This window comes from Macrobrachium nipponense, chromosome 12 (assembly GCF_015104395.2).
Source record: "Macrobrachium nipponense isolate FS-2020 chromosome 12, ASM1510439v2, whole genome shotgun sequence".
NCBI classification, from domain to species: domain Eukaryota; kingdom Metazoa; phylum Arthropoda; class Malacostraca; order Decapoda; family Palaemonidae; genus Macrobrachium; species Macrobrachium nipponense.
The window spans coordinates 30,336,563-30,349,270 of record NC_087205.1 but is presented as its reverse complement, the minus strand read 5'-3'; the positions used below and the strand labels follow the sequence as shown (position 1 = coordinate 30,349,270).

Below are 12,708 nucleotides of genomic sequence, written 5' to 3'. Positions count from 1 at the left end.
TCATTATCCTAGAGCTACAGTGAACTAAAATGACAGCTCCTCAAATCACTTTGTAGGAAGACAGCTTTTCTGTACCAGAAATGCAGAGAGAGAGAGAGAGAGAGAGAGAGAGAGACGAGAGAGAGAGTGATGAGAGAGGAGAGGGGGAGAGAGGGAGAGAAAGGGGGGGGGGGGGGGGTAAGAAGGAGAAGAGGGGGGGGGGGGGGGGGGGGGTGGGGGGGGCTCCACGTGTCAAACTTGCTGTTAGAGGGCCAAAAGGATACAAGAGTATTAGGAAGAAAAGTGTTTCGAGTAAAAAAAAAATTCACGGTAATTGGCCTATGAGCCATGTTCTTGGGAGTTACTTAATTAGGTTAGAACTACACATAAACAAGTTTTAAGTAGGTGTTTATGCAAAAATAAAAAAAAACATATATTTATATCTTCTTAAGTCATTTCATAATACGAAAACCACTCACTTCATTGACACCTCACATCTTTTTCATCTTAGTTACGTATCATGTACATAATTTTATCTTTAAAGATTTTTTCAAGAGAAGGCTACCAGAACTTTTATAACCCTGCAAATTATGCAATTGTGAAATATTGCGGATTACTGACAAGTTCAGAGCATCAGCTGTAATGTAAAATTTTAGAGGTTTACGAAATAGGGGTCATTAATGAATATTGCTAACCCTGTCAGATTGTCAAAACTGTTAGGAACAGGTATTGATGTACATAGTGGAACAAATATTCAATCTTCGAAAACCGTCTTAAGTTACTGCTTAAACCTTCTTGAAGATATTCTATGTTTGCAATGTTCCCAGGACAAAATAATAACGATTTAAATTTGCCTTAGAAAATTGATCTCGACTATTTCAGAAAGGTAACAAGATGGATGGCCTGCTGTTATTTACACGTGGATCTACGTAGCAACAGAATATACAACGATTTCTAAACGAGTGTTGGAAGAAGACGACGACTAATTAGGACAGAAACATGTCAAAATATTTTTCAGACAAACATAATTATCGTTGCACGTGTGAACAGATTTTGGAAATTCAGAAAATCCTTGCTAGTTCGCCGGAGGTTCGTATATATTTCGGGAAATTGGCTATACCGTACGTAGCTATGTTTTTAAAATTTCTCAGTTATTATTATTATTATTTTTTCTATTTTCCTTACAATTCGCTTCTCAGGCTCAGCGATGTTTCTGAGTAACTGACCAATATTCATATTGGGAATTTTCAAAAATCATAAATGCTGAAGGTAATCTTTTATTGGAACAGGATATCAGGTCCAGGTCAAGCAGGGGTCGTCGTCAGTGCTGGTATTATTCCGTAGGCGCAGTTCAGTTCGGTGCCGGGTTCGTCTTCGGTTTAAGGGCTGGTATTGGTGCTGGTATAGCTGGTTTATCTGGTATTACGTAACGTTTCGACCTTCTCGCAGGTCATCCTCGGACGAGTCGTTTGAAGAGACTGTAGCAAGGAAGTCTGTGGGGCGGTATTTATAGCGGCTCGGACCTAGAGTTGCATTCTCATTGGTCGGGCCGGTCTTGGACGAAGTCGTGGATCTCGCCTCGAAGGTCTCGGGGATTCTCTCGTGCGAGCGCCACAGTAGTGTGCCTGGGGATGAACGACAGGAATTCCGTCCATAGCAGGAATCCTGTCATCCCGTGGGGGCTCCTGATCATCTGGTATTGTCGGGGGGTCGTTCGCTGCTCTCCGGGCGGCGGTGGGAAGGAGAAACGTTTCTTGGGTGATGTTAAGATTTGGTTTCTCCTTGCTTATATGGAGGGCTTCTAAGAGGCGCAGACGTCGGGGATCCGTTGTCTGGTCTATTATTTCGATATTAGGAATAATATCATTTCTCTTTATCCGTTTGTTATGTCGTTCATCCCCAGGCACACTACTGTGGCGCTCGCACGAGAGAATCCCCGAGACCTTCGAGGCGAGATCCACGACTTCGTCCAAGACCGGCCCGACCAATCAGAATGCAACTCTAGGTCCAAGCCGCTATAAATACCGCCCCACAGACTTCCTTGTTGCATCAGGTTACGTAATTTCGTGCACAGGCGCGTTACGTAACTCTCGTCATTTTTAACCTTAATTTTGACAAGTATGGCCTCTAAGAGACCCCTTTCGCCCGGTAATCCCAGGGAGGACCCGCCCTTGGAGGACGAGCAAGGCTTCGCCACAGTAAGGAAGAAGAAGAAGAAGAAACAGAAGAAGATTGTACCACCGATTTCGACCAATAATAACCTGCTCCCTACGACATCGGCACCGAATACGGCGAGTTTTGCAGAATTTCCGGCACTTCCCAAGTTCAAAGCTGTTGTTATCGAGGGCCAGACTTCATATGCTGCAGTCAGGGCCCTCGAGAAAAAATATCCGGAAGCCAACCTCATAGCCATACCGAATTTAAGGGGAGAATTTATAATTACTCCCAAGGACCAAAAAGCTGCTGAACTACTGAAGAAAGACAACCTGTGCCACCTTCTTGATCCTGCTTCAAAAATAAGCAAGGGGATGATATGCAAAGTCCCCAAATACATCACTATCGAAAGAGTCCTCGAGGTTCCCAACATCATGGAAGCCAAGAGATGTACTGCAAAAGATGGACAGGAAACTCTAAAGATAGAAGCGACCTTCAAGGGCCAAATTCCAGCCAGGGTCAGCCTTGGGATTCTTGGCACTTACGAGACCGAAGCCTTCGTACCAGAGCCTCTGAGATGCTTCAAGTGTCAGAGGTATGGACATCACAAAAACGAATGCAAATCAGAACACATCTGTGGAGTGTGCAGTGCAAAACACGAGACAGAAGTGTGTGCTTGAAAAAGTACAAGGAAAAGGGCCACACAGTTGCCCGATGCCCTAACTGCAGCCAGCAACATCATGCTTGGTTTAAGGGATGCCCAGTCAGACTGCAGAGGATTTGGAAGGCGAAGGCATCCCTCCTCCACCTGCAAGACCTCGGCAACCATCACCGACCAGGAAACCTCCCAGCAACCCCAGGTCCGATCCTAGAACGAACCTATCTCCTGTACCACAAACCACCCAACCTTCCTCCCAACCTCCTCAATCCCGGCACTACATCCCCACCCCCTCATCCTCTCCGTATCGCCAAACTCCCGCCCCTCTACCTCCTCCCCCTACTCCCCAACCCCTCAGGTACCCCCCTAACCTCTGCATCGCCGAAGACGTCGATTCCTGCTCGTGCCGAAGCAGAACCCAGACAGAAGACGCAGTTGAAGAAGAAATGCAGACCGAGACACCGACTGTAGCTCCTGTTTTGTATAAAGAAGCAGGAACACAAACTGAGGAGTTTGTAGCTAAGCAAAACAGCGAAACTCAGACCTGCAAACAAGAATACAGAACTTCAAGCGTCGGAAACGAATACTTCCTCGTAGGAGAATATCAAATCAGAAAGAAAGTTCCTGCCTGACCTACGAGGAGTTTGAGGCTTTTTTTAAATAGAGCCATCTTTAATAACGACAGTGGCAGTGGTCATCAGCTGTTCTCTGAGCTCGTCCACGCTCTGTTGGACCTAGAGATCAGTCTCCCAGATGACCTCCTGTTAGAAGATTTTAGATACAGATCTCAAACATAAAGATCGCCGCTACATGAAAAGTGCTGTTTATAGCATTAACTGCTTTTTCTTTTACTAAACAATCCTCCTTTCCCCTCCGTTTTTCGGCCGCCTCACGTCTAACGACCGAATATTTCAACTGTCACTCTAACTACCGCTTAAGCTGTCGCTTATTTTTGTTATCCTGTTTCTAAAACTGATATGTCGTTTTTCCTTCGTCGTTCCCTATTGCTAAACGATCGACGCTCTCTGCTTTTTTTTTTCTCGTAAAGTGAAATATGGTACTTGAACTCCATAGAGTTGCGCTTTTTTTTCCGTTTTTCTACGACTATAAATTTTTTCGATTTCATTACTGGCTATCTCTGACTCGCCAGGACTCGCTACTATCGATTTTTATCTTCTACTAATGGGTACCTTAGGGTTTAAAGGGGTTTGTAACCTTGCCTATTCACTTTTCCTTTCATTTTTTGAATCCATACCATTCCACCTGCACATTCCATAGAAATCATAAATAAAAAGATCGCCTCATATCCTTAAATCACCAATGCACCTAAAAATAATTCAAATGACCTACGGGCTGCTACATTAGCTAAAGCCCGTGCTGGCATAAAGCCAGCTTAATACTCCAACAACAACAACAACAACAATTCCTTGCTACAGTCTCTTCAAACGACTCGTCCGAGGATGACCTGCGAGAAGGTCGAAACGTTACGTAATACCAGATAAACCAGCTATACCAGCACCAATACCAGCCCTTAAACCGAAGACGAACCCGGCACCGAACTGAACTACGCCTACGGAATAATACCAGCACTGACGACGACCCCTGCTTGACCTGGACCTGATATCCTGTTCCAATAAAAGATTACCTTCAGCATTTATGATTTTTGAAAATTCCCAATATGAATATTGGTCAGTTACTCAGAAACATCGCTGAGCCTGAGAAGCGAATTGTAAGGAAAATAGAAAAAAACAATATATAAAATCAACTCGCTTAATTCTATTACTATTATTATTATTATTATTGAACCAAGGAACCCCTGTAACAAGGATATAATATCAAGAATTAAAAGGCACATTAGTGTTACAAAGAACTGATGAGGGACAATGAGTAGGATCTGAAAGTGTTCCTATAACTTTGAGCCCTGTTTCATACCATATTTTTTAACACTACTTGGCGGTCTTTCAAATATTATTATTATTATTAATTATTATTATTATGTTATTATTATTATTAATTATTATTATTTAAAAAAATCTTTTTTTTTTTGGCTTACTCACAGTTCTCACAATTGCGACTTGGGTGGCATTTATAGTGTGGGGTTCCCGGGTTGCCATCCTGCCTCCTTAAGGAAGTCCATCAACTCTTCTTTACTATGTGCGCCGTTTCTAGGATCACACTCTTCTGCATGAGTCTGGAGCTACTTCAGCCTCTAGTTTTTCAGATTCTTTTCAAGGATTCTTGGGATCGTGCCTAGTGTTCCTATGATTATGGGTACAATTTCCACTGGCATATCCCATATCCTTCTTATTTCTATTTTCAGGTCTTGATACTTATCCATTTTTTCCCTTTCTTTCTCTTCAACTCTGGTGTCCCATGGTATTGCGACATCAATGAGTGATACTTTCTTCTTGATTCTGTCAATCAACGTCACGTGTGGTCTGTTTGCACGTATCACCCTATCTGTTCTGATACCATAGTCCCAGAGGATCTTTGCCTGATCGTTTTCTATCACTCCTTCAGGGTGGTGCTCATACCACTTATTACTGCAAGGTAGCTGATGTTTCTTGCACAGGCTCCAGTGGAGGGCTTTTGCCACTGAATCAGGCCTCCTTTTGTACTGGTTCTGTGCAAGTGCCGGACATTCGCTTGCTATGTGGTTTATGGTTTCATTTCGTATTGAAATCGTTCCTACATATGGGAGAGATGTTATTTCCATCTATCGTTCTTTGGATATATCTGGTTCTTAGGGCCTGATCTTGTGCCGCTGTTATCATTCCTTCAGTTTCCTTCTTGAGCTCTCCCCTCTGTAACCATTGCCATGTGTCATCGCTGGCAAGTTCTTTAGTCTGTCTCATGTATTGTCCGTGCATTGGTTTGTTGTGCCATTCCTCTGTTCTGTTTGTTATTCTCCTGTCTCTGTATATTTCTGGGTCTTCGTCTACTTTTATCAGTCCTTCTTCCCATAAACTCTTTAGCCACTCGTCTTCACTGGTTTTCAGATATTGCCCCAGTGCTCTGTTCTCAATGTTGACGCAGTCCTCTATGCTTAGTAGTCCTCTCCCTCCTTCCTTTCGTGTTATGTATAGTCTGTCCGTATTAGCTCTTGGGTGTAGTGCTTTGTGTATTGTCATATTTTTCCTAGTTTTCGGGTCTATGCTGCGGAGTTCTGCCTTCGTCCATTCGACTATTCCTGCGCTGTATCTGATTACTGGCACTGCCCATGTGTTTATGGCTTTGATCATATTTCCGGCATTTAGTTTTGACTTGAGTATCGCCTTGAGTCATTATTATTATTATTATTATTGTTATTATTATTGTCATTATTATTATTATTATTATTATTGTTATTATTATTATTATTATTATTATTATTATTTTTATTATTATTATTATTATTATTATTATTCAGAAGATGAACACCATTCATATGGATCAAGCCCACAAGGGCCATTGCCTAGAAATTCAAAGTTCCAAAGAATATGGTGTTCATTAGGAAGACATAAGAGGAGGTAAAAGTAAATACAGAAAGACCTCTCGCTTATTAAAAAAAGGACTAAACGAATAAATGTATAAAATACAGTAAAATGCAAAGAGAATAGAATTAGGGTGGTATTGTATTGCCTCTTCACTTGAACTTCTGAAGTTCCATTTGCACGACATCCTCAGGGAGGCTTTTTCACAGCCCAATGGTACGAGGAATAAAGGACCTTTGGAATTGAGAAGTTCGACAGCGAGGCACATTTATTGTATATTGGTGCTGCTGTTCACCGAATCTGGTTACTTTCGGCAGGAAAGGGGGATCAGGAATCAGTTGAGATTGTGAAAGGTCTCTTTTAAAATATAACGTATGAAAAACCGACAACAAAAAGAGACCATCCGTCGATGAGCCAAGTCATTATTGCCTATATTATGAAACAGGAACCTACCACCACGAAACACTCTTTCTAAAAAGTGATAAATCTCTGGCAGAGGCAGACATCCACACAGGAGAACAGTATTCTAGTAAAGGGAGGACAAAAGACTTAGAACACGTTGCGTTGATTTTATCACTGTTATAAATATAGAGTCCATTCGTGCAATACCTAATTTTCGTGCGGTATTTGCTGACTCTTTCATTAGATGTTTCTTAAAAGTAAGATGCGAGTCAAAAGTTACACCCAACATAGTTAAAGCTCCAGTCTGATTTAGCAGAGTTCCGTTGACTTAGATGGGAGAATAGGTTGGGGAATCTGTACGAGATCTGCTTATCAACAGAATCTTCATTTTACTGGAGTTCATCCTCATACCTCACCAACTACACCATTCGCTAATTCGCTGCATGTACCGATTGAGGCAACTTTATTTCTCATAAGTGGAAACTTTACTATATCCACAAGTGTTACACCATTGGCATACTGAACGATGTTGTTTACCAGGCCAACAACTATACAACTTACACACACTGAAAATAATGTACCAATAACAGTGCCCTGTGGAACTCCATAATAGGTCATGGTTCGCTAACGATCCCATCAACAGCAACGCCATACTGCCCACCTGTAAGGAAATCTTGAAGTAAACCTACAACATATCCATCCACTCCAAGATTCTGAAGTTTATGAGTAAGTGCCTTGTGATTTTCCATATGGAAAGCAGCACTAAAACTGTTTCCGAAATATATATATATATATATATATATATTATATCATATATATATATATATATATATATATATAATAATAATAATAATAATAATAATAAATAAAAGGAGCACATAGAAACACCAAAATATAGAGAGAAAAGTACTATATTTCAGAGACTGCTGTCCTCCCTCTTCAGGTAGATGAATGAGAAAAGTTTACAGAAAAGGGGGTGGTATTTATACCAAGAGGTCCATCCACAGGCAAGCCAATTTAGGTCACCCCCGCTGAATGATATCTTCCTTTAATCTTCTTAAGCGTTGGTTGAATGAAAATCTTGTCGATCGTATCTGAAACCCATGCTCCTTTTATTAAGGCCGATCCATGTATATATAGTATATATAGATATATATATATATATATATATATATATATATATATATATATATATATACATATATATACATGGAATCGGCCTTAATAAAAGGAGCATGGGTTTCAGATACGATCGACAAGATGTATATATAGATATATATATATATATATATATATATATATATATATATATATATATATATATATACTATATATATATATATATATATATACATGGAATCGGCCTTAATAAAGGAGCATGGGTTTCAGATACGATCGACAAGATTTTCATTCAACCAACGCTTAAGAAGATTAAAGGAAGATTATCAGCGGGGGTGACCTAAATTGGCTTGCCTGTGGATGGACCTCTTGGTATAAATACCACCTTTTCTGTAAACTTTTCTCATTCATCTACCTGAAGAGGGAGACAGCAGTCTCTGAAATATAGTACTTTTCTCTCTATAGTTTTGGTTGTTTCTATGTGCTCCTTTTATTATTATTATTATTATTATATATATATATATATATATATATACTATATATATATATATTATATATATATATATATATATATATATATATATATAATATATATATATATATTCGGAAACAGTTTTAGTGCTGCTTTCCATATGGAAAATCACAAGGCACTTACTCATAAACTTCAGAATCTTGGAGTGGATGGATATGTTGTAGGTTTACTTCAAGATTTCCTTACAGGTGGCAGTATGGCGTTGCTGTTGATGGGATCGTTAGCGAACCATGACCTATTATGGAGTTCCACAGGGCACTGTTATTGGTACATTATTTTCAGTGTGTAAGTGTAAGTTTGGGTATAATAATATATATATAATATATATATATAGGATGATATAGATATATATATATATATATAGTATATAATGATATATATATAGTATATATATATATAATATTATATATATATATATATAGTATATATATACTAAAATTTGAATATATATATATGTATATAAGATATATAATATATATAGAAATTATATATATATATATATATATATATATATATATATATATATTATATATATATATATTATCATATAATATATAAGTAATATATATATATATTATTTATTTCATATATATATTATTTATATATTAATATTATATATTATATATATATCATAATATATATATTTTAATATATATGTATATATATATATATATATATATGACTATATATATATATATTTTATATATAAAATATATTATTTATTTTTATTTATTATATATAATATATATATATATATATAATTATATATTATATATATATATATATATATATATATAATAAATATATTATATATGCCTATAACTAAACAGTCCTTTAGATTTCGCATAACTGTATAATGGCTTAAAAATAAGTTCTTCAGGAACTTTCGAGAGCACAAGGAGAATAGAAGCTGGCCTATAGTTACTGCAGTCAACACACTAGAAACCTTTTTATTAAAACAAAGGGAAGAAATCATCAGGATCTTCTCAGCCTCAGCTGTCAAGATTATCCAGAAATTTCTTTACATCCCAAAGATCAAAATGCAAATTTTGAAAGAATAAGGTCATTAACTAATCTACCATCCTCTGTCAGTAGTGGAGAAATGGAAGATGAGCCTAACCCAAGGGGAGATGATGCCAATTTGGTCCACCACAAATGAGGCTGAGTAATTCCTTCAAGTTTCCCTTTTAAGGGATTATTGTAACTTCTCTCAGCTATATGATCAATTTTATTCGTAGCACAGCGAGACTCAACAAAATTGGTGTAATTTTCATTTGAACCATTTCGTCTCCATAGGTATGTTGAATTTGGTCTGTTTATTGTGGCAGGCTCTTCTACACGTACCATCAAACCATGGCTGGCTATTTGTCCTAAATTTGATGATGTTTGTAGTGACATACTTAATAAAATAGCCATCAGCATTTCATTTCACTTCTTCCTGAGGTATGGATCCGATATAACATCACATATATTAAGTCTGACATACTTCAGTAATGCGATTCCGATCGCGTCTAGATATCAGCCAAACCATTTATCCAATGGTGGAATTAAGAATATATTGATTGACAGATATGTCCATTACAATGGCGCAGTGATCAGATGTGCCTGTATACTCGCAGACCTTGGACTTGACAATAGTTGGGACATCTGTGGAGAAAGGTCTAATCTACTGCCAGAAACATGCGTGGGGTCCAGCTGGACATTATTATTATTTAACCAGCCATTAAGCTAACTTTCAGCTCTCATAGGGCTGAAATTAGCGGGACAAGATTGGAGGTTAAACAGAACTCAAAAGCAGACCGGCCATTTTGATCTGTGGAATTTGAGTGAGGCCACTCACTGTGCTTTGCATTACAGTCTCCACAAATAATGAAGGAATCTTTTGAATCCTGTGACTGAATCATACTATTGCTCCAAGAAACAGTCATATATAGAACCACTAACATTTGGATTGCGGTCAAAATAAAGAATGTCATGGCAATAAACACAAGGTCTTTCTGATGATATATAAGTCGTGTATACTTCGTGTAGTACATGTGGGATGTTGCGACGATAAAATGAAATCTGGGCCATGAACCCCTGGGATTAAAACCTCTACCTTTGACTTGTTACAACTTAATAGTGTCTCAGATGAAAGCATCAAATCGGATTTCCGGGCATTACTCTGGAGATCAAGAAGATTTAACCTTCATCCGCAATTATTCTTACAGTAATAAGTAGCAGGGCCAGGGTTCAGCTCAAAGTCTCCCGAAAGCATTAAAATTAACAGCATAAAAGTAGTGGCAAAGCTAATAGCCGAAGTGTCCCTCTCCTACAAGAGTTGCCTGTAGGGGCTAAAGAGTCTCTTCTACCTAGACAGGGACGTCATGCCCTGATGCGAATGTTGCCAAAGAAACTTAACATTAACCTACTACCCAGGATGCCATAAAGTAATCCAAGCATCTTCATTATTGCCAAACCGATATATTTATATCCAGTCAGTAAAAAGAATTTACATATAAAAATGAAGAATATTAATCCATCTATATTTTGTGGAAGATTTCTGCCAGAATAAATTTAATATTGAGACTTCCTATTTTTACTTCTCTGAAACATGGCACCGACAGAGGGATGGTAGTAAAAATGCGATTAAATCGATTAAAGGGCCATTCAGGAATCTGGTGACGAATATTCAGATTTCGAAAAACAGAATAAAGTAAAACAGAAATATTCGGAAAATGGATGCGTCTACAGGGGCTTCGGATCCCACTGGCACTTGTACGTAAACCTCGCCTCCACTTTTCCTTACGCCTCGCCACTACCATGGGTTTCAGAGACAGTGCAAACACGTTTTTTGGCAATAACTCTGTAACGAACACTCGTATCAGAACGAGATTTTGCTACAGTCTATTACACCCAGTGCCGTAATTTATTTGTGATTTCAGTCTCTTGTTAACGTCAACACCAACATACCTTCTCCCAGAAAAAGAAAAAATACAGAAGATATAACATTTTGACAGAAAAGGCATACATAGATATAATATATCTAAATGGAGTATATAAAAATAGTTCATACCTTAATGAATCATTTGTGACGCATAGAATGGTGGGTAATAAACATTTCAGGTGAAATTTAGCTCTGAGAAAATACATCAGTTAGTTAGGCTAATAAAATGCTTCCAGTTGGAACCAGTTATAAAGCCAATTATATTTTATTAACTCATAAATGCAAATAATAAGCAAGCTATTACAAATTACAAGTATCTAAATTATCTTATACCTTGACCACACAATATAGACCAGTGAATTGTTGTCAAAGGGCATTTGGTTTATACATAATCTTCTGCAATATTTAGGTGGTTTTTTCATTACAAACAAATTAATTGTCTAAAATACACAAACAATTATGGATAAGATGGTTTAATAATTATAAATGAACCAATTATACAGTCCGAGATGTACACTCGGACTGTATGATTAAAGTTTCTCCATTCAATTATTAATCCTTTTCTAGATATATCATCAAATTGTCTATTTTTTCTGTCGAAGGATATTTATGCAGCAACGCTCTTTCGACATTAACTAAACTTACAAACAAGCACTGTGCAACAGACGAACTGTTACACTCCATTTCTTTAATAGGTGAGAGATTGAAGAAAATGGAGGGCATAAACTCTAGCTTCAGGGGATACTTGCTTATTCATAATGAAAAGAATTATTCGGAACATTGTATTCCTGTGAGAGATATCCCCATTCTAATTATTGTTGACTATTCAACTTTGTTATATAAAGTGAGAACAGCTTAGATACTATTGCTGTTAGCAATGTCAATTATCAAGGAACTTTTATTAAAATATACAAAGATACAGTCAATATGTCTAGCAGGGAATGCTGGTGCATCTCAAGAAACTGGTCCAGTGAATCTGATAACAATAATAACTACATATTTCAGATCTTCGTTATTGAAGGTCCAATGCGCCCGTATGTCAAACATAACTATACATAAACAGTCTTGCCAAGCCAGCAACTTCGGTCCAATGTTAACTCAGTTGCTAGTTGCTACTGTTGTTATTGCTGCTGTTATGGCTATGGTTTTTTAGTTGTTGCTGCTCATTGCTACTGTTGATGTTAGTTGTTATTTTTAGTTACTACATTTGGTGTTAGTCGGTGATGTTGGTTGTTAGTTGCTACTGCTGTTCTTAGTTGTTCGTCGCTGATGTTGCTGCTAGTAGCCGTCTCTACCACTTGGCGGGGGAACTGGGCATGTAACTGGGCCAACGGGAGCGACTGAAAATTATACAAAGGTAAAATGAGGACATCCCATGAGAGTCTGAATCACACATTTAGTTACCCTTTATCCAGTTAGTGTCTTTCCCTCTCTGTCTCTTTGTGCATATATATATATATATATA

The 12,708-nt window shown here is 37.9% G+C and overlaps 1 long non-coding RNA gene across 1 annotated transcript in view; it reads right to left on the bottom strand.

Moving 5' to 3' along the window:
• Positions 1 to 11,489: 11,489 nt before the first annotated feature.
• The window catches only part of LOC135224982 (uncharacterized), a 2,574-nt gene continuing 1,355 nt past the window's right edge, over positions 11,490 to 12,708 (bottom strand). The window contains exon 2 of the long non-coding RNA XR_010316856.1: positions 11,490 to 12,583. This is a non-coding gene — a long non-coding RNA (uncharacterized LOC135224982). The remainder of the gene's footprint in view (positions 12,584 to 12,708) is intronic.